The following is a 23,248-nucleotide window of genomic DNA, read 5'->3' as shown; positions in this document are numbered from 1 at the left end:
ATTTTTTAATGTATGATCTCTTGGTCAAATATATGAATAGTCTCCTAGGTGTAAAGCACATAACCTCATTTTCAGATTTTAGCAATGTAATGTAGAAAAATAAATTTAATTAAACTAAAGTTTAAAGAAAATCTGAGAGCTGGGCGCCACCGGTGGCACATGCCCATGCCCATGCCCATAATACCAGCAGCTCAGGAGGCTGAGGCAAGATCTCAAGCTCAAAGCCAGCCTCAGCAATTTAGTGAAGCCCTAAGCAACTCAACAAGATCCTGTCTCTAAATAAAATATAAAAAGGGCTAGGGATGTGGCTCAAGAGTTAAGTGCCCTCATACCAAAAATAAATAAATAAATAAATAAAAATAAATAAAGAAAGAAAGAAAGAAAAGAAAGAAAATTTGGCTGGTTAGTTGAACTCAGGGTTTGCACCAGGAGTAACCCTTTGTCCTGTCATCTTTGGTATCAATGTTTTAAAAATCAAACACTGAGTTTCCTTTTCTTAAATCAGAGAGCATCCCCAAATTCCTATTATCAGTGTTTTTTTTTTTATTCTATCAATTTCTAAATACTTCAGAATTTCTTAAATTGCCCAAACTCTGTATTACCCTACATCCCTTTCTTGACACTGGTCTACTGGGCTGGGACCTTAGCTTCCCAAGTGGCCCCCTGTGATATTCTTAAGCTCTGCCTCGAAAGGAACTTCCTAGATCTTTCTACATCAGGGTGAGTAGAGACTTTCGTACCTTTTTCTTGACAAAGTACCCAATGACTTTATAAGTTTGATTTGTAACTAAGAAAAAATACTCCAAACACTTTATTTATTTATTTTTTGGTACTGGGGATTGAACTCAGGGGCACTCAACCACTGAGCCACATCCCCAGCCCTATTTTGTATTTTATTTAGAGACAGGGTCTCACTGAGTTGCTTAGCACTTTGCTTTTTGTTGAGGCTGGCTTTGAACTCAAGATCCTCTTGCTTCAGTCTCCCTAGCTGCTGAGATTACAGGCGTGTGTCACCACTCCTCGGTACTCCAAAAACTTTTAAAAATAATTTCGCCGGCCAGGCCAAGTATGGTATGGTAATTTTGCCTAGCACATGCCTGTAATCCCTATGACTTTGGAGGCTGAGGCAAGAGGATCGCAAGTTCAAGGCCAGTCTCAGTAATTTAGTGAGCCCTAAGCAACTTAGTGAGACCTTGTCTCAAAATGAAAAAAAAATAAAAAGGACTGCAGATGTAGCTCAGTGATAAAGCACCCCTGGTTTAAATCTCTGGTACTATTTTTTTTTTTTTTTTTTTGCATATTGAAGAAAATTTAGACAAGTGCTCTTCCACTGAGCTCTATCTCCCACTTATTGAAGAAAATTTAGAAGATACAAAGATCAAATGAGGAACTTCAAATTGTTTGGAATCGTATCACCTAAGATCAATAGGGGTAACACTTTGGTGTAAATTCTTTTAGTCTTGAAGTTATACACAAATAAATTTTTTAAATTTACTTTTTAAAATTTTTATTTTTATTTCTGGCAGTACTGGGGATTGAGCTCAAGGCTTCTCACATGCTAGGCCAATATCCTACTACTGAGCTACATCCTCAGCCCAAGTAAGCTTTTATAAAAAATGCAAGTAATATGTTTTTTTAAATGACTTTTTCTTACTTAATAATGAAAATATATTCCCTCATCCTAAAACTCTTCTTTCTTTTTGACATTCTAATGGTTGCAGAGTATTCTGTGAATATACCTCGGCTTAAATGCCCAATTGTGGAAATATAGGCCACTTCTAGTTTTTCCATTATATAATTCTTGTGGCAAAATCTTTTGGGGTTTCAATGATTATTTCCTTAAGATAAATGCCTAGTGGGGCTGGGGATGTGGCTCAGTGGTAGAGCACTTGTTTAGCATGTATGATGCCCTGGGTTACACACTCAGCACTGAAAAAAGAAAAAAAAAAAAGATAAACACCTAAAATTTCTGTGTCAAAGAACATGTGTAACTTCGAGGTCTTTTTATGTGAATTGCTAAATTACACACCAGAAGGAACCAATTTAATTTCTTTCTTGAAACGTATATCAAGTACATACATTACTTTGTCTTGTCTTAACTAACACTGAGTATACAGTTTAAAAAATAATTTCCAGGGCTGGGATGTACCTTGGTGGTACAGCACTTACCTAGAACACGCAAGGCCCTGGGTTTGATCCTCAGCACTGAAAAAAAAAAAAAAAAGATGTTTGCTAATTTGATAGATAAAAATCATATTAAATCATGTTTTAATTTGTATTTCTTTTTCTATTAGGCAAGTTTTTTAAAAAATTCATCTTTTTTGGCCTTTTGCATTTCTTTTTCTCCTGTGGTACTGGGAATTGAACCCATGGCCACTCTACCTCTGAGCTACATTCCCAGCCCTTTTTATTTATTTATTTATTTATTTTGAGAGAGGGTCTTGCTAAATTGCTAATTGCTAAGTTCCTGGCCTGGAACTTGTGTCCTTATGCTTTAGTCTCAGGTTGCTGGGATTACAGGTGTGTACCGCTATGCCTGGTTTATTTAGTAAGTTTCCTTTATCTTTCCTCATCTTTTTTTTTTTTTTTCCAATGTTGTGGACAGAATCCATGGTCTCACAACATGCTAGATAAGATCTCTACAGCTGAACTACACTCCCAGTATGGTTCCTTTTCTTAGTACATTTGCCCCTGGTGCTAGTCATTTTCTGATATATTGGTAAGTAGTGTTTGAGACGATTCTTGAGTCTGGCTCCCAGAAATTACATCTTCATTGTAGAGAAAATGTCTGGATTAATGTAATTATTGGTCAGAGTTTGTCTTTCTTCTACTATTTTGATTTATTTACTGATTTTTGTGGTGTTAGGGATTAAACCCAGGGCTTTGGGCATGCTAGGTAAGCTCTCTACCTCATTCCCCTTCTTTCATTTTCTTTTTCTGGTACTAGGGATTGAACTTCGGGGCACTTGACCACTGAGCCACATCCCCAGCCCTATTTTGTATTTTATTTAGAGATAGGGGCTCACTGAGTTGCTTAGTGCCTTGTCTTTGCTGAGGCTGGCTTTGAACTCACAATCCTCCTGACTCAGCCTCCTAGGTTGCTGGGATTAAAGGTGTGTGACACCACACCTGGGAATATCTAAATCTTAACACGTGACTTGCACATATTTAGTACTCAAAAATTATTTGTTGTGTTGAATTGATGTACATATTGTATTTTCAGAGTTTGATGATATGATTTGCTCAGCTGGTGAAAATGTCAAGCGAAGGACATAACATTTACGAGTACCCAACCAGCCAACTGTGTTATAGTGGATGTGTAATAATCAGTACACCTCTGTGACCATTGCCTGAAAGACCTCTCAAAACATACCTTGCTGATGACCTCAGAGAAGTAACCTCTTCTTATGACCTGAGGCAGTCTTCTGACTGGTCTCCAGCTTCTGGTCTTATCCACCAATCCCATCCCAATCCATTTCTCACATCAGCCATAGTAGCTACGATATGTAAAAATAAAAACCTGAGCTGCCATGGTGGTACACGCCTATAATACCAGGGACTCCAGAGACTGAGGTAGGAGGATCTCAAGTTCAAGGCCAGCCTCAGCAATTCAATGAGACCTTATCTCAAAAATGAGAACTGAAAAAAACAAAAAGGCTCAGTAGTAGCTCCTGATAGAGATTCCCTTGGGCTCAAGCCCCAATATCATCAAAACACACACACGCGCACACACACACGCACACCCCTGATCATCTCACGCCCTTGGAAAGTATTACCTTCTGGGAAAGCCTTTAAGGCCTTGCATGATCTGGTCTCTGGCTACCTCCCCAAGCTTCTTCCATTCTGGCTTCTTCCAAATCCTTTACCCCAAGGATTCTGCAATTACTAGAACTCTTTCCCCTTTCCTTCCCCTGCCTCTTTGTATGATTGGTTTCCTTAAAAAACAGCTCCTAGTGCTGGGGTTGTAGCTCAGTAGTAGAGCGCTTGCCTAGCACATGTGAGGCACTGAGTTTGATCATCAGCACCATATAAAAATAAATAAAATAAAGGTATTGTGTCCATCTACAACTGAAAAAAAATAGGATTACAAGTTCAAAGCAAGTCTCAGCAAAAGAGAGGTGCCAAGACCTTGTCTTTAAATAAAATACAAAATAGGACTGAGGATGTGCTCAGTGGTTGAGTGCCCCTGAGTTCAATGCCCAGTACCTCTCCTACAAAAAATGATAGCTTCTCAGAAAGGCCATTCCTGAACTCTGTGTCTTCTTTCTTTCTTTTCCCTTTTTTTTTTTTTTTGTACTGAGGATTAAACCCAGGGCCCAAGGGTGCTTTACCACTAATCTACATCTCCACTCCTTTTTTTTTTTTAAATATATTTTTTAGTTGTCAGAGGACCTTTATTTTTATTTATTTATTTTTATGTGGTGCTGAGAATTGAACCCAGTTCCTCCCACATGCTAGGCAAGCGCTCTACCACTGAGCTACAACCCTAGCCCCCAGTCCCACTCCTTTTTATTTTTTATTTTGAGACAGAGTTTCTCTAAGTTTCTGAGGCTGGCTTTGAATTGTTATCTTCCTGCCTCAGCCTTCTGAGTGACTGGGATTACAGGTGTGTGGCACTGTACCTGGCCCATTCTGTTAATTGATACATTTATGTCTTTGGCATCCATTAATCACAGGGCCAAACTAATGACCAAAATTATTTTTATCTCTTCCAAAATCCGCTTTCAAGGATGCACAAAAATCACATTGCAAATCTTCCAACTAATCCTCAATTAATACCCCTAATATCTCCTTTATCTGTTACATATCAAGCCAATATTTCTCATGCCCTAAACCAGTCGAGGGCCGAGACTTGACAACTAGAGACCACCACTATAGCCCAGAGCCCCCTTTACATTATTTATTCACACTATGCAGTGCTAAGCTGTATCCCTTGCCCTGCTTCCCCAAGGAAAACACAAAAACTCTGAACCATGCTTAACCATTGCTTCTGCTTCAGCCTCCTGACAGAACCTGGTGCTTCCCCATATGTTTCTTCATGATGTAACCTGTCGCCCTCTCTAGGAACGGTAAGTAATAAAATTCTTTCAATGGCTTTAACCCCTCCTCAAACATAGGCCCATAAAGGCAAGAATCTCATTTTCTTTGTCCTGTGTTTCCAATATTTGGCTCATAGTAGGCATTCAATCAACATATATTAAGTGATTATATAAATACACAAAAATAAATATGCAAGAAAAATGAGTACTATTAATATACAAAATAGGCAGAATAGTAGTCACAGATTATAGAAAACAATTTTAAAAAATGAAAAAACAAAAAACCTTTGCAGCCTGGGGCAGTGGTGTACCCCTATAATCCCAGCAGCTCAGGAGGCTGAGGCAGGAGGATCACAACTTCAAAGCCAGCCTTAGCAACTGAGTGAGGCTGTAAGTAATTCAATGAGACCCTGTCTCTAAATAAAATATTAAAAAGGGCTGGGGATGTAGCTCAGTGGTTAAGCATCCCTGGGTTCAATCCTCAGTACCAAAAAAAAAAAAAAAAAGATAGAGAAAACTTTACAATTAAAAAATGTGTCTTATATTAATGATACTCAACCCAGAAGCAGGAAATATTATTTTTTCATATTCATATCTTTTCATTTTTAAATATTTCCATGGGGTGGAGGTGGGAGGTAAACACAATGATATTTATTTTGGAACCATACATTGCTTTTATTTTACATGCTAAGAGTAGAAATATGACCCCTATGAAATACAAGATTTGCAATAAAGCTGAAAATAGACAAGATGTTGGCATTCTCATCTATTATAACTGGACCAGAACTTCAGTTACAGCTGAAAAAATAAACAAAGGGTCAGCAGGCATTTGCCCTGCACCCTGAGTCCATTCCACAGTAAAAGCTATGTGCGGGGCTGGGGTAGTTGATCAGTGGTAAAGCGCTTGCCTAGCACATATGGGGCACTGGGTTCGATCCTCAGCACCACATAAAAATAAATAAAATAAAGGGGGGAAAAAACCAACTATGTGCAAGTGACCTAAAGGTCTAATGCCTCTTGGTTTAGAATTCATAGTTACACAATTAATATAGATTTGGTTAGGCCATGGCAGTGTGCCCTTGAAATTGATGCCCATTGTGAGAGAATGACTCAAGGAACAAAAAAATCCAAAAGAAAGTGTATAAAATTTCATATTATTCATTTCCTGTGATCAGTAACTAGGGCTGCTGGCAGAGAGTGGTTTTTGCCGTAGATGGAATGGAACAGCCCCAGTCCCAGAGTTTATAGCACTTACCTGGCTTTCACAAGGAGCAGAACAGAGTCATGTGGAGGCCAATTTCACAAGGAGCAGAACAGAGTCATGCTCTATTGTTGCTCACAGTGAGGTGAGAGCTGCCCTGGTTGGGCCCTGCTTTGTATTTATTTATTTATTTTTGGGTACTGGGGATCTAACCTCGGGGCAGTTTACCACGAAGCTACATCCCAGCCATTTTTAAAAATTTTTATTTTGAAACAGGGTCTCACTAAGTTGCTTAGAACCTTGTGAAATTGCTGAGGCTAGCCTTGAACTTAGGATCCTCCTGTCCCACTCTCTGAAGCCATTGGAATTACAGGTGTGCCACTATGACCGATTTGGGCCCTGCTTTGTAAGAAAGCCTTGTGTAAAGCAAACCTGGGTAGGGCTACATCCCCAGCCCTTTCTCTTGTTTTTAAATTTATTTTTAATTTTTTTGTCACATAGGAGAGTGAAACCTGGGCCACAGGAATGCCAGGCAAGTGTTTTACCACTGAGCTATAGCCCTACCCCTATTTTATTTTTTTTTAATTTTGAGACCCAATCTCCCTAAGTTACTGAAGCTGGCCTTTAACTTGGAATCCTCCTGCCTCAGCCTCCTAAGTAGCTGGGATTACAAGTAGGCTCCATCACACTCACCCAATAAGGCTGCTGCATTCTGAGTGGGAATCTCCTGAAAGTGAGATAAAAGAAGTTCCATGGCCTTTTCTGACCTAAGAATCAGAAGCCATACAGTGTCACTTTACCACTTCCTATTAGTACTGGACTTTAAACCTAACTCATAATTTGAGGTTTGAAGGACTGCAGTTAGGTAATATAAATTTGGGTTGCAAACCTATACTAGGAATGGTGTATAGTTACATTTTCTAGGCATTTCCCCCAATTGTTCTGTTTAGCACCTTTCTTTGTAGTCCACTGGGAGTAGGGGTGGGTGTGTGCTTTAATCAGCTTTTGCATCACTGTGACCAGAATACCTGACAAGAACAACTTAGAATAGGGAAAGTTTACTTGGGGCTCACAGTTCAGAGGTCTCAGTCCATAGATGGCCAACTCCATTGCTCTTGGCCCAAGGTGAGGCAGCACATCATGGGGGAAGGGCCCAGGGGAGGAAAGCTGCTGGGCTCATGCATGGTCAGGAAACAGAGAGAGAGAAGGGAGAAGAGGCTACAGGAAAGATGTACTCTTCCGGGGCACGCCCCTTGTGACTAGTCTCCTCCAGCCATATCCCTCCTGCCTACAGTTACCTGTCATCAGTCCTTTCAAACTGTCATGACTTGATTAGGCTTTGGCTCTCACACTCTAATCATTTTACCTCTGAATGAGAGATGTGGGGGGCCAAATCTCTCATATTCCAAACCATTACAGGATGGTTTTACTTCTGGCCCAAACTTTATGAGGATAGGACTAGCCTCCCAACTAGATGGGTCCTGGACTTTGTCTTCCTAGAAAATTGAAGTTCGAATTTGGTAAATTTTTTTCAAAAGTAGCTTCAATTCTCCACCTTACCTCTTTTGGATCCTGTCTTCTCTTAGATTTTAGTATGATATTTCAGTATATTTCCTTACTATGTAATAGAAAGCTGCTTTAAAAAAGATATTTTGATATATATGTATAATCAATACATATGTATATATGTGTGTATATCTGTGTGTGTATATATATATATAATTTGTTTTGTTGTGATTGTTTTCTTTTTGGTATTGGCGACTGAACCCAGAGATGTTCTGCCACTGAGCTACATCCTGAGCCCTTTTTAATTTTTTGGTTTGAGAAAGGGTTTTGCTAAGTTGCTGAGGCTGGCCTCAAACTTGAGATCCACCTTACCTCAGTCTCTAGAGTGCAAGGGATTACAAATGAGAGCCACCATGCCTGGCTATTTTTTGGGGGGCGGTGTACTGGGGATTGAACCCAGGGTTACTTTACCACTGAGCTACAACTCCAGTGGTTTTATTTTTTATTTTGAGTCAGGGCCTTGCTAAAACGTTGTGGATCTTGCTAAATTGCTGAGGTTAGCCTTGAACTTTCAATCCTCCTGCCTCAGCCAATTGAGTGGCTGGAATTACCCAGTCACTGGGATTACAGGTGTGTGCCACAACCCCAGGTTACTTTTGATATTTAAACCATCAATCTTAGTTGTTTCCAATAAGAGGGTCAGTCTGGAAAATTTATCTTGCTATTTTACTGGAAATGAAAGCCCTTACCTAAAAAAATTTTAACTTCAGCTGAGCATGGAGGCACTGTAATCCCAGTGGCTCAGGAGGCTGAGGCAGGAGGAACACAAGTTTGAAGCCAGCCTCAGCAATTTAGCAAGGCCCCAAGCAACTTAGTGAGATCTTGTCTCTAAATAAAAAGTTAAAAAATGGGCTGGGAATGTAGCTCAGTGGTAAAGTGTCCCTGGATTCATTCCCAGAACACAAGAAAACAAAAACAAAAAATTAACTTCAATTACTTGGTTGTCATTTCAGAAACTTGGGAAGAGTTTTTTTTAACAGCTTTGTTGAAATAAAATTCACATTCTATATAATTTGGCCATTTAAAGTCACAATTCAATGGCCTTTGGTATATTCACAGAGTTGTGTACTCATCACCACAATCGATTTTAGATCATTTCATTATCCCAAAAAGCAGCCCTGCACCCCTTAGCCACTAACCACCAATCTACTTATCACTCCCCCACCCCTAGGCAACCATTAGTCTACTTCCTGTCTCTATAAATTTGTTTGCTCTAGACATTTCATATAACTGGAGTCAGATCATGTGGTCCTTTGTGTATGACATCTTTCACTTAATATAATGTTTTCTTTTGGTACTGGAGATTTAGTTGAGGGGCGCTTTACACTGAGCTACCTTCCCAGCCCTTTTTATTTGAGACAGGGTCTTGCTACCTTGCTTAGGGCCTTGCTAAGTTGCTGCGGTTGGTGTTGAACTTGCTCCTGCCTTAGCCTCAAGTGAGATTATAGGAGTTTGCCACCATGCCAGCTCCACATACATTTTTGAGACCTTCCTTCCTTCACCAAGTTGATATGTTCCAGCCTCACTCGTGCTACCAAGCTTTCTCTACATCAGCATTCTTGAAAACATTCTCTCTGCACTTATGATAGGTACTAGGGATTGATGCAGTCAGTATCCAACCCCCTTGTAGAGTGTGTTTTTGACCAAAGCTGGACCACGTAAAAGTGCATTTCCCAGAGTCCCTTTCAGCTGATGAATGTAACTTGGGTTCTGCCAATCAGAGGCTTCCACGTAAGACTTGAGTTCAGACTTGAGTAAAATGGGGAAGGAGTCATCTGTATTACTGGCATGAATTGTGGTAGAGGAGGCAATGTGTTCAACGGTCAGCAGCTTCCTGTGGGGACAACAATTTCCCACTCCTCCTACAAAAGAAGTAATGTGATTCTGGGGTTGGGGCTTGTTCCCAGTAATTCCACCTAGAACCTGTTCCTCCAGCCCTACCAAGGATGATTTTGTATACTGACTAATGCCTGGTAATGAGTGGATTCTGTTGTCCTTGGAAGAGACCTTAAGAGCCTGAATGGTTTGTTCTCTTCCCTGCCTCAAGGAAAAAGAAACACCTGGCATTCAAGATAGGTGACTGCCTAGCTGCTCTGTTTTAAAAGCTTTCCTGAGATTGAAATCTTTAAATCTCCCTTCCTAAATTACCCAATCTTTTGCACAGTCAAGTACTCTTTCTTCATATTAAAGGAAACACTAGTGCAGAGCTGCCCATAGAAACATATAGCAGCCCACATATATAATCTCACATTTCCTAATAGCCACATTAAAAAAGAAAAAAAGAAACTGGTGAAACTAATTTTAATGATAAATTTAATTATTTTTAACCAAAAATATTACCATTTTCAACAAATAACCAATGTAAAAAGTTATTGCCAGGCATGGTGGCTCACACCTATAGTCCCAGCAACTGGAGAGGTTGAAGGAGGAGGATCACAACTTCTAGGCCAGCCTCAGCATCTTAGCGAGGTCTCTAACCAATTTAGCTAGACCTTGTCTCAAAATAAAAAATGAAAAAGGGCTGGGTTCAATTCCCTGGTACAAAAAGAAAAAAAGTTATGAATACAAAGTCTTTGAAATCCAGTGTGGACCAACAGCTTTTCAAGTGCTCAAAGGTCACATGTGACCATGGCTACCTAAAGTATAACTTAAGGGCAATTTAACATCCTCCCGCCTTTTCCCTAGGAAAGCAACAGATTAAATCCCTTACAATACACTTTCAGGTAAAGGACAAAGATTAAGTAACTGCTTCACCCTGAATTGTTCTTGCTCTTGCTCTTGCTTGCTACCCCACCCACTGTCTTCTTTCAATTCCTTAACTATCTTCAGTTCTTTGCTCTCTCCCAGGCTTTTCCACCTGCTCTACCCTGCATCCAGATTGTTCCTCCCCCTTATTCTTCCTCTAGCTAACTCCAGTTTATTCTTCAATTTGCTCTGAGAAGTTACTTCTTTAGTGTCCTTGACCACTGGTCCATTACCTATCTAAATTTGATTCTCCCATTATCCCCACCCCCCCATGCTAGACATGAACCCAGGGGCACTCTACTCTAAGCTACATTCCCAGCACTCTCTATTTTTTATTTTGAGACAGGGTCTCACTAAATTGTACAGGCTGGCCTCAAAACTTGGAATCATCCTGCCTCAGCCTCATGAATAGCTTGGATTAGAGTCATGTGCCACTGCACCTAGATGGTTCTCTCATTCTTGCCCACTACATCATACACTTCTCTATAATTATTCCCACAATTTGCATTAAGTAACTATTTGTGTGATTATTTTGTTTAATATTTATTTCCCCAACAGACTGTAAACTCTTTGAAGACAGGGCCCTGTTTAATTTACTCACCACTATATCCCCAGTACCTGGCCTGGTCCTGGACAGCAATAATGATTCCAAAACTTTTGCTGAATAAGCAGAAGTGTAACAATATATTTTCCCCCTTCCTTCCTTCCTTCCTTCCTTCCTTCCTTCCTTCCTTCCTTCCTTCCTTCCTTTCTCTCTCTCTCTCTCTCTCTCTCTCTCTCTCTCTCTCTCTCTCTCTTTCTTTCTCTTTTGGTACTTAGGATTGAATTTAGGGGTGCTCTATCACTGAGCTAGATCCCCAGCAGCTTCTGTTTTTACTTTAAAGACAGGTCTTGCTAAGTTTCCCAGGCTGGCCTCAGACTTGTCATACTTCCATCCTTGCCTCCTGGTTGCTAGGATTACAGGTGGGCACCATTGCAATCAATGCAGTGTGACTTATTAAGCTTGTCTTATACATGGGCCATAGGATGTCCTTCCTCTTCTGACCACCTACCCCTTCACTGACTCGAGATTTGGCAGACATAGGGGACCCAATGAGAAGAGCTGGGACCAGGACAAGGGTTTCTACTCCTGCTTTAGATTGTAGTGACTCCATATAAAAATCACAGAAAGGAGCAGAAATTATGTGTTTTGACATTGCTGGTAACACATAATAAGTCAAGGCATGTCCATTCAACATACATAGGACTTTTAAATATTAATGATAATCTACTTAAAGGCACACAGGAAAGGCTAAATTAGTTGAATGAAGCAGGCAGAGGGCCAGCCTTCTTACTGGGAGTGGTGGATGTGATACCACACAAAACGTCAGTTGCAGGGAAGGACCCTCCTCACCTTTTCTCTATCCCCTGTCTCCCTCTCTGTGCCCAATCCAGAGCAGCTAAAACAGTGCTCTAATTTCTTAAGCCAGATACCTGAATAAAGATATATTGGGTTTCTCACAGTCCTTTTTTCTAAATAATTATGATCTATTCCTAGTGACCTTGCACCCTATCCTAGGCCACGGCTGATTCACCAGAGTGGGTTGTCAATTTTCAGGCTAATCAATGACCTTTGCCCTAATGCCAGTGTGCAACAAGTTCTCCCAGTTTGAGGTGGGGAGACAGGGAGTATGTGGGGGGACAATGCAGATGTATGTTTATGGCATATTAATGGAGGAACATCGGTGGAAGAGCCCATAGGACCCTGCAGCTGAGGACCCCTGAGCAGTTCTGAGTGCAGAACTATACCCTCCTCCAGCCACAGAAAACCCTGGAATCACCATCTAGGATTTGTGCAAGAACCTCATTATCACTCCCTACAATAAATCTGTCATGAACCTCAATCCTTACGGTCAAATGAATCCAAACTAAGTTCTAGACAACAAATGTAATTGATATAACTGATGTTTCCAGCCCATACCTCCCTTCTCTAAGACCTGCTCCTACCAAAGGTGTGAGCATCAACATGCAGGTATAGGGTCTGGGGGTTTAGCTCAGTGGTAGAGTGCTTGCCTAGCACATGTGAAGCCCTGGGTTCGATCCTCAGCACCATATAAAAATAAATAAAATAAAGTTATTGTGTCCATCTACAACTTTAAAAAATTAAAAAACAAACAAACAAACAAAAAACATGCAGGTATAATAAGGGTCCCCTAGAGTCCTTCCAACTGGAAGGCCTTGTCTATGACAACACAATGAAGGCATCTCCTTAGTTAACAACGCCTGCGGGTACCAACTGCTGCCAGCAGAGACTGCCAGCAGAAATTGCTTCCCTAGGCAGGTGGAGAGTGAGACTGCATTTTAGTCTATAAATTCCTTTTGCTAAGAAGACCATCAAAGTCAGGAGCAGGAGGTTGAGGCAGGAGGAGCACGAGTTCAAAGCCAGCCTCAGCAATTTAGTGAGGCCCTAAGCAACTCAGTGAGACTCTGTCTCTAAATAAAATATTTAAAAAAGGCTGGGGGTACTGGGGATGTGGCTCAAGCAGTAGCGCGCTCGCCTGGCATGCGTGCGGCCCGGGTTCGATCCTCAGCACCACATACAAACAAAGATGTTGTGTCCGCTGAAAACTAAAAAATAAATATTAAAAAAATTCTCTCTCTCTTTCTCTCTCTCTCTCTTAAAAAAAAAGGCTGGGGATGTGGCTCAGTGGTTAAGCACCCCTGGGTTCAATCCCTCGAACCAAAATAAATAAATAAGAAGAAGAAGAACCATCAATATTCAGCTTTTCAACAAATACATACTGAGTGCCTCCTATCTCCTATATCTACATAATGAAATTCGAATGTGTACATGTGAGTCCAACTTTGTGGGGTGGCCTTGGCTCCAACCATTACTTGGTTTCAAAGAAAATTTTGTTTTACATTCCTTGACTCAATTGCCTTCCAATTACTCTTAGGCCTAGCTGACATGCAAGCTGAGGATTGCTTTCAAGGAATACAGAGCAGCACAGTGTGTGTCTCACCTGAGAAAAAGCTGCTGACTTTCATTATTGCTTCCTGATCAAAGTGGGGAAAGGACCAAGATCCTGAGAGGTGATGCTTTAAAATTCAGCTGTATGTAAAAGGCCCCCAGAAAAGCAAACAGTGCCGTAACATTACAGTGTGTTTATTGAAATGGATAGTAAAGACACCTGGAAAGTCTTGCAACGAATCATTGGTGATCTATATAATTTACATAATTGAGTGTTATCAGATTTAAACACTCTTTAAGATAGGTGTGTTTTGTCAAACTTGTATAATACTGAATCATATTTATACTCCAAAAATAAATAAATAAATAAATAAAAGAAGAAATAATTGTTCTTACCTAGGAAAATGTCCTCTAGAATAGGGATTTTTTACTTTCTTGAGAATGCAAATGTTAGAAAATCTCTATTTTCTTTGTGATTTCAAAAGTAACCTGCTCATTGAGAAAGAAAACAGGGGCTGGGGTTGTGGCTCAGTGTTAGAGCGCTTGCCTAGCACATGTGAGGCACTGGGTTTGATTCTCAGCACCACGTATAAACAAATAAGTAAAGTTCCATCAATAACTAATAAAAATATTTTTTAAAAAAGGAAAGAAAACATTATAGAAAAAATTCCTTCATTCAACAAGTACTGATTTAGCAGCTACTATCATAAGACCCCAGGCTAAGCACTTGAGATGTAAAAATGAACACAAAATAATCTCCTATAACCTCATTTTCCAGAGGAAGCATTATTAATAGTTTGGTTCAGTTTGTTCAGCTTTACACATGTATGGATTCTAACCCATGTGATAAGTCTATGATCCTGGATCCTGCCACTGAGAGTCCCAGGTTGGGATTCAGTGCTATACAGGTCTTAGAGGGAATGTCTGACTTTACAGATTGCTGCTTCTGCACTATATCCTACTGATAGTCAGGTATATGCAGGGTGCTGGGGCTGTTGCTCAGTGGCAGAGCTAGTGGCCTAGCATGCAAGAGGCACTGGGTTCAATCCTTAGCATCACATAAAAATAAACAAATAAAATAAAGGCATTCTATCCATCTACATCTACAAATAATAATAATAATAATAATAATAATAATAATAATAATAATAATAATAATGTGCGAGACTTGGGCTGGGGCTGGGGCTCAGTGGTAGAGCGCTTGCCTAGCATTATGAGGCCCTGGGTTCGATCCTCAGCACCACATAAAAATAAATAAGTAAAATAAAGGTATTTACTACAACAAAAAAAATATTAAAAAAAAAAAGAATACGCAGGACTATTCTTGACAAGAGTCTCCTCTTGCAATGGAATTCAAGGCCAATGCCACTATACAGTGGACTCCTTCTCTTTCACAAATACTTCCCTTGTTGGGAGCCATCTTCTTGGGAACAGTTACAAAAGCAAGTTAAGATAAACATTTCCTGTTGTCCATTCTATCAGATGTTGGTGAACGGAGAAAATATCCTACTTCAGTTCCAAAGCAGCCAACAAGTTATTTGATCAGTTAGTGTCCTGGAGTCTTACCCAGTAAATATTGAACGCTGAGATCAACATTTCAGTTGTATGTGAAGGGAGTGGAGGTTTCATGTTGTTCTTACAGAGGAATTTACTGGAGCAGGTACACACCCACACAGCTTTGAAGACATCTCTGATGTCAGCATACTCCTCCCATGTCAGAGATACTTAAGGAAGTGTGCTAGGTGGAGCAGCTATATTAGCTTGCTCTCATTACACCTTGACTTTTTTTTTTTTAGTTGTTTATAGACCTTTATTTTATTTATTTATATGCGATGCTGAGAATTGAACCTAGTGCCTCACACATGCCAGGAGAGTGCACTACCGATGAGCCCCAGCCCCAGGCCCACACCTTGACTTTTGTTTTATCTTTTCAGTTTAATGATAGGCCCGGACACACAGTTTATCATGTAGCTTCAGGTCGCTATCTATGAGATCAATCTCTCCTGCAATTTTCATTTCTGGACTTAAGTTAGATATATTTTTTTTTTAATATTTTTTTAAATTGTTTTTATGTGGTGCTGTGGATTGAATCCAGTGCCTCATACATTCTAGGCAAATGCTCTACCATTGAACTATAGCCCCAGCCCCTTAGGTTAGATATTCTTTAGAGATGCTTGAATTGGGAATTTGGGTCTAAATTTAACACAAGAAATATTTTTCATGGGGAAAAGACTAGGGAAGGTAACTTTTACAATATGTATCTTGGCAGTTTGATTAAATGTATTACTTATGCCACTTGCTGATTTTCTTATGATTCACTTTTTCATTATTAAAAAATTTACATTTAAGTTGTATTTATGTTATACACAAATATGTCTAAAATAATCCTTCAGTCAAATCTATAAATGTTTTATAAGGAATGTGCTGAGTTATAGAACTTGGTTCTGATCCATATCTTCTATTTTTTAAAGTTCCTTTTGTTCAAGGCCAGGTTTAAAAGACATTTATATGTTATTTAGGGAAGAGTTATTCTCTAGTCTAGGCTAAGATTCCTAAACAGCAAATATTTTGAACTTCAAAGACTTTATGAATATCAAAAAAAAGCATATGGTCCTAGTGAAGAGTGAAGTTTGTCATCTCAAAAATGTCATCTCAAATAACTTGTTTACCTAGAACATCTTTAAATGACTCTTCTTAGAAGGAAAACTTGTAACGAAGATAATAAAATCATTAAAGTGTTTCATGACCCCTTTACCATCTGCCACCCTGCCACTCTTACCTCCTGCCTTGCAGTAATCAGATTGGAAGAATTCTCTGTGTAACACTGTGTATGTAACTCATAAGACTGATGTTTCACATTTAATTAATATATATGCCTCAGAGTACTTCAGGAGACTAATTAGCAGATTGAAGTCCTCACAGAACTATTCAAATTGAATTTGAGTTGGAAGTAAGACTTTTTTTAATTATGAAAGAAAATGTTAATTGTAGTAGTTTTGGAAAATGCAGGCAAGGATGGAGAAGGAAATAAAAATAATCTGTATCAAATCCAATTCCCAAAGATAAGCAATATTCATATTTTGGCGAGTAACTTTTCCACCTACAGTTATACAATTTTTTAAAAATTGTGATGACACCTTATCTATTCTTTTGTAGTTTGTTTTATTAATACAAAGTAAATCAGTTTCCCCTACCATTATTCTTCTAACATCTGGCTGAATAGAATTTCATTACCTAGATGAACTGTAGAGATTTTACTACCCCTATATTTATAACTCTTTAGTTTGTGACCACTTGTTTTGGAAATAAGCACAGTGAGCATTCTAGTACATATCTATTGGTGTATACCTCTAATGCTTTCATTAAGATAATGTGGGAAATTCAGAGTAGTCAAATTTGGAGGACTGAAAGTGAAGAATATTCTTCAGGTCCTTGGTCCATATTAAATAATAATGCAGCAACTGACAGCTCCCAGGAGAAGCTCAGAGGGGAATTAAGCCCTTAGACTGGTTTTAGAATTGATCCTCCCCCAATCTCACCTTGGAGTTCTTAGGTTGGAAAAAGTTGTCAGGTCATCTTAGCACTGAAGGAATTTCCTGAAGAGTGGCTGATCTTTTATAATGATAATAGCTCATTTTAAATTGATGGCTGAAACATGTAAATAACCATGCAGATAAAGATTTGTGAAACCCTAAAATGTTTTAACTGAGATGGTTTCAGAGTAAAGCTGTTCTGCCCAGATGACAGCAAGGCATACATGTATTTTCTTTTTCTTCATCTTCTTCTTCTTCTTTTTAATATTTTTTTAGTTGTAGATGGATGCAATACCTTTATTTTATTTGTTTATTTTTTATGTGGTGCTGGGGATGGAACCCAGTGCCTCACACATACTAGGCAAGCGCTCCAACACTGAGCATACCAGGACTGTTTTGTACAGCCATGCAGGCCACACACAACTCCAGGGGTGCTGTTTGCGCAGATTAGAATATGAATAGTTCTGGCAGTGTTGGGGGTAGGAGGTGCAGCTCCACAGTGGAGCCCTTGCCTAGCTTGCCCAGGACCCTGGGTTCACCAGTACCACAGAAAATAAATAAATAAATAATACAAACAGTTCACTCACAGGCTATACAATGTGACAGGCCTTTGCAGATAGTACACAATTAAAAAATCAAACAGGGGGCTGGGGTTGTGGCTCAGTGGTACAGTGCTTACCTCACATGTGTGAGGCACTCGGTTCCATTCTCAGCACCACATGTAAACAAGTGAATAAAAATAAAGGTCCATCAACAACTAAAAAAAAAAAAATTTTTTTAAATCAAACACGTATGGTTTGATTTAAAAAGTTGGTCTCTCTGCTACCTAGTTCCCCAGCTGTGATATTTAACTCAGCAAATCGTTAGTTTTGGATACCCTTCCCAAGATACTTTATTCATATACAAATATTTACATATGTCTGTAGTCTTTTTTTTAACCCTAATACATATGGTGGGATACTAAATGCACTGTGGCTGGGGGTGTAGCTCAGTTGTAGAGCATATACTTAGCTGAATGAGGCCCTGGGGTCCCCTGCTAATTTCTTTTATCACTCACCAATACACATTGGTGATTGTTCCATATCACTATACTTTGGGCTACCTCCTCTTTTCTTTTTATTTTTACACAGTACTGGGAATTGAACTCAGGGCCTCATGCATACTAGGCAAGTACTCTAACACTAAGCAACACCTCCAATTTTTTTTTTTTTGTACCAGAGATTGGACCCAGGGATGCTTAACTACTGAGCCATAACTAAAGCCCGTTTTGTATTTTATTTAGAGACAGGGTCTCAGTTGCTCAGGGTCTCGCTAAATTGCTGAGCATGGCTTTGAACTTGAGATCCTCTTGCCTCAGCCTCCCAAACCACTGGGATTACAGGCCCCCCAACCCTTTTTGTTTTTGAGAAAGGATCTCCCTACATTCAGCCTTGCCAGTTGCTAGGATTACAGGGATGAGCCAACAAGCCCAGTAGTACCTTCTCCTTTTTAAGGGCTGTGGATGTGACTCAGTGGTAAAGCACCTCTGGGTTCAATCCCAGTAAAAAATTAAAAAATTTAAAAATAAAGGTATGGGGGCAGGCTGGGATGTAGTTCCCCACTATTCAATTTCCAGTATGAAGCAATTGCTTGTGGGGGAGCAGGGAAGAAAGCTGAGTTTGGGGATGTAGTTTCATGGTAGAGTGTTTGCTGAGCATGCTGGAGGCTGAGTTGGCTCCCCAGTATGTGAAAGCAGGTGGTGGGGAGAGGACAGAGAGGCAGGGTGGGGAGAGATATGAAGTTGTATGTGAAGATACAAAGCAATTAAACTTTGAAACTTGTCTATACTGATAGAGATAGGCAGGTGCTCTCTGGTGTATTGAGGAAGGCGCTGATTTACTGAGAAAAGACTATTCCTATATATTCTTGTAGACATGTAGAAATGCCAGCCATTGGGCAAACAGTTTTAGGGGCAAGCTCCTATACTTACTTGTGTGCGGTGATGGGGTGGGGCTGCTGCCCCTTTAAATGACTGTTAATGCACTTTGGAAGTTTTTTTTTTTTTTTAATTATTATTATTTTTTAGTTGTAGATGGACACAATACCTTTATTTATTTATTTATTTTTTTTATGTGGTGCTGAGGATCAAACCCAGTGTCTCACAAATGTCAGATGAGCATTCTACCACTGAGCCACAACCCCAGTTTGAAGTTTTTTTGTGTGTGTATGTTTGTTTCAGCTAAGGTCATTAGGAGAAATTTACAAGGAATTAACCAAAATATTGGAGCTCTTCTTCTTCTTCTTCTTCTTCTTCTTCTTCCTCCTCCTCCTCCTCCTTCTTCTTCTTCTTCTTCTTTTGGTACTGGGGAGTGAATCTTGCTAAATTGCTGAGGCTGGCTTTGAACCTGTGACCCTCCTGCCTCAGCCTCCCCAGCTGCTGGGATTACAGGCATGTGCCACGGTGCCTGACCAGGGAGTCATTCTGATTCATTCTTTTATGATGAACTATGGTCAACTATGCTCGTTATAATATTAAATTCTCCACCCAGAGTATTGGCCTCCACCATTTTTTTGAACACATGATATATGACCTCAAACTGAGCATGCTCAAGAAAGTGCTCACCTCTATAAGTGATGACTCTTTCCTATGTAAATATGTATGTTACCCCAGTGAAAGCCCCTTGCCTTCTTTGTTTGGGGAAAACACTGCTTTGAGAATTATCTCCAATGCTCTCCTTACTTGCTGCAAATAATAAACCTCTCTCTACTCTTATCTCCTGGTTGTACTTATTGGCTTTGCATTTGCCAAGAAGCAAATCCTTTGGTTCAGTTACAGAAATGTGGGTCACTCATTAGGAGGTAAGTGGCTGAATGGCAGTATTAATCCAAAATCCAGAACTTAGTTCTGGGGCCTGGCCATAGGCAAACACTAGAAGAATGAAAAATGGGTTAATTACATTGGACCAGAGAGGAAGCTGGAGATATACATTACAGAATGATAGGGAAACTAGGTTCAAAATGGCACTTATTTTCAAGGCTAGAAAGAAGGAAAATTAAATTATTATAAAAAAAAAAGGAATAGGGCTAGGTATGGTGGCACATGTCTGTAATCCTAATAATGTAGGAGGCTAAGACATGAGAATTATAAATTTGAGGCCAGTCTGGACAAATTAGGAAGACTCTGTCTCTGAAGGGAAAGGGAAGAACAAAAGATGGGTAAGTGAGAAATGAAAGACGAAGACCAGGCAAAGATACACATGAGAGTTTATTTGTCAGAGCTGACAGAAAAAGGCCATCTCTCTATAGGAGAGAGAGGCAAAACAGGCTTGGGTTCTGGGACTTTTATGGGAGAGGCTCAGGAATCAAAGCCGGACAGGTCCTAATGCGGAGCTTAAGTGTTGTGTTGGTGTGAGGGAGTGGTGAGCCTTTCTTAGAACTGCCTTTGGGCAGGAAAGTGAAGCTTTTTCCTTAAAATGGTGGCTGTCACTTAAGATGGCCATCCAGATGCTAAGCAAGGACCTTATAGCAGCCACAGGTCATTTTCTCTCTCCCTAGGTATAAGATCTAGCCCCTTTGCCCCAAGAGGGACACCTCTGAGAGTCCATCCCTGCTCCTGCTGGGTCAGCTAAGGCCTCTGTTGTAACTGCACTATGGTACAATTCCTCCTGCTGCAGGGCCCACCTTCAGTCACTCGAAGTAGAATCTCTGCACACAGAGGGAATGGGTGTTACTACTTCATGGGTCCTGTTTCAGTTTGGCAGGACAAAAAGTTCTGGAGATGGATGGTGGTAATGTTACCAAAAGCTCAGTCCTTGTCCCCAGTGCCCATCTAATAATGAAGGCATGGTTTTGAGAAAAAGGAAAAAGATGTTTATTGTTTTGCTAGCAAAGGAGAAGCACAGGGGACTCTTGTCCCAGAAGCTATGATTCTACCCATCATGGGAACAGGGGGCTTTTAAAGAGGGGATTCAAAGGCTACATTCTACATGTTCTGTCCAGAGTTGTAATTCACTTGTTGATTTGGGAGGTAGGCATTTCTGAGAACTTCTGGTACAATCCCCAGAGTCTGAATTACTTTGTTCTTATGGTCGGGTGTGTACTCAAGGATAGACAGCTCTGCCTAGAATGGGGAAGAAAGCTAATCCTGTCCCCTGAGATTAGGGAGGAGCAGTGGGCAGAGAGGAAGAGAAAGAAACATGTCTTTTAATTATATATATATATATATTTTTTTTTTTGAGTTGTTGATAGACCTTTATTTATTTATTTATTTTTTGCTTATTTATATGCGGTGCTGAGAATCAAACCCAGTACCTCACACTTCTGAGCAAGTACTCTACCGCTGAGCTACAACTCCAGCCCCAAGAAACATGTCTGGTGTGTGTGTGGGGGGGTACCGGGGATTGAACTCAGGGCCACTCAACCACTGAGCCACATCCCCAGCCCTATTTTGTATTTTATTTAGAGACAGGGTCTCACTGAGTTGCTTAGTGCCTCCCATTTGATGAGACTGGTTTTGAACTTGAGATTCTCCTGCCTTGGCCTCTGGAGCCACTGGTATTACAGATGTAAGCCACTGTACCCAGCCAGGATCACTTTTGATCAAACTTCTTGGATTTCTTTTTTTCTTTTTTGTACTGGGGACTGAACCCAGGGGTTATTAACTATTGAGCCACATTTTATTTTGAAGCAGGGTCTCACCTTGCTTTTGTTGAGGCCGGCTTTCAACTCATGATCCTCCTGCTTCAGCCTCCTGAACCACTGGGATTACAGGTGTGCATCACCACATCTGGCTGCTTGGATTTCTTGTATAGATTGAGAGGGTCTCTGCTTTATTTTTCAGGCAAGTGAGAGCACTAGCCATTAACAGGAACAGTGGGTCATGTTTGTAGGCCCAAAGGTTTTAGAGGGATGTGTAGTTTCAAGGTTTTTAAGTGCATCAATCCAATGTCCTCTACTCAAGTCTCAGGATTTCATTTCCTCCTAGTTGGGTTCTCATCTTGACATAGCAGGTTTGTTGAGGCTAGGAATTAAAATTCATTTGGAGTTCTGCAAACTTTTACAATTAAATGGAGGGCCTTACCTTGAACCTTTTCTGTCTTATAGCTGCAAGAGATGAGAGTTTCTGTATAAACTTTCAGGGAAGCCCTGTTTTTCATGCTACTGTCTTCTGATGTCTGTCTTCAATGCATCAGAGATACTCAGAAAGAGCTATCTGATTCCATTGTCCTTATAGGTAGTATTTTTCCCAGTCTGTCAAAAACCTTAGAAATGAACTGGCTGGCACATTTTCTCTTGGTAGTCTCCCATTCACGTTCACCGATAGTGGAAGTTTCAACAGTTGTATTTCATACCAGGAACATACAACACTTCTCCTACCAGGGGTGATAGAGTCTTCATTGTCAACTGGAAGATATATAATACAGTTTCAAAATCCTATTTATTTATTTATTCATGTATTGGTATTGGGGATTGAATCCAGGGGCACTCTAGCTCCAAGGTAAATCCCAGCCTTTACTTTCACTCTGAGACAGGATCTCACTAAGTTGCCCAGGCTGACCTGAAATTTGGGATACTCCGGCCTCAGCATCCCAAGTTGCTGGAATTACAGGCATGTGCCACTGCACCTGGTTCAAAATCCCATTTTAGAGTTTGATTCCTCAAACCATTTCTGGCATCAACTATCTTCAGTTGGGTTGTCCAGAAAATAGACACTGAGATGAAGATTTTTGTACATGTGGTTTGTTGGGGTGTCTTCTCAGAATCAATACCTTTAGAACTGGGCAAAAGTAAGGGTGCAGTTAGAATGAAAACCAGGGTAATTCTGGAGCATGTTTTTACCCTTCAGAGTTATCTAGGAACAGTCTGGCCTATTGGATGCAGGCTGTCCTCAGGGAAGGGATGTGACCTTGGGTGAGGTGGCTGTATTTGCTTGAGTGCAATTCCCAGACAGAACTCACATGAGAGCTGCCATCCTCCAACCTTCCCAGCAGCGGGGGAGAAAAAAAGCCTCAGTACAGAAGGAGACCTGGTTGAAACAGTATCCACCTCAGAGATTTTAACCAAAGTTGCAGGAGAAGATTAGAGAAAAAATGGAGTCAAGACCAGGTCACTGGAGAGACTCCTACAGTTATGAGATAATAGGAAGAAGAATTGCCAGACAACAGAGAAAGGAGAGCAGGGAAACATGGGGCACAGGAAGCAGAAGGAAGGAGTCCAGGGGATACTTGGAGGTCAT

This window comes from Marmota monax, unplaced genomic scaffold, assembly GCF_021218885.2.
Source record: "Marmota monax isolate L192 unplaced genomic scaffold, Marmota_monax_Labrador192_F-V1.1 WCK01_AAM20220418_F8-fsc00015, whole genome shotgun sequence".
Lineage (NCBI taxonomy): Eukaryota > Metazoa > Chordata > Mammalia > Rodentia > Sciuridae > Marmota > Marmota monax.
Note: the sequence above shows the minus strand (reverse complement) of the source record.